The following is a 256-nucleotide window of genomic DNA, read 5'->3' on the forward strand; positions in this document are numbered from 1 at the left end:
CGCGTCTCTCTAGCGAATCTTCAGTTACCTTAATCTCCTGTCTATATCGGTACGACAAAATAAAATTCGAAAAGTATCAGGAGCGAATAAAAAAATAAACATGAAATACTATTTTTTCCGGGTATCTTAACTGGCGAGGTGCTGGGAAGGAGGAATGCACAATCGATATAAACTAAAATTGTTAAAACGATGTTCCTGTTTCCCTTTTATACTGTAAACACACACACATATATGTATTTTAAAATATAAAATTAAA

General features: G+C 32.8%; 1 protein-coding gene across 1 annotated transcript in view; it reads left to right on the forward strand.

The window, feature by feature from the left end:
• The window catches only part of LOC119589344 (carbonic anhydrase 1-like), a 35,215-nt gene that overhangs the window by 18,056 nt on the left and 16,903 nt on the right, over positions 1-256 (forward strand). The gene's annotated exons all lie outside the window — the stretch shown is intronic.

Source organism: Penaeus monodon, chromosome 25 (genome assembly GCF_015228065.2).
Source record: "Penaeus monodon isolate SGIC_2016 chromosome 25, NSTDA_Pmon_1, whole genome shotgun sequence".
Taxonomy (NCBI): domain Eukaryota; kingdom Metazoa; phylum Arthropoda; class Malacostraca; order Decapoda; family Penaeidae; genus Penaeus; species Penaeus monodon.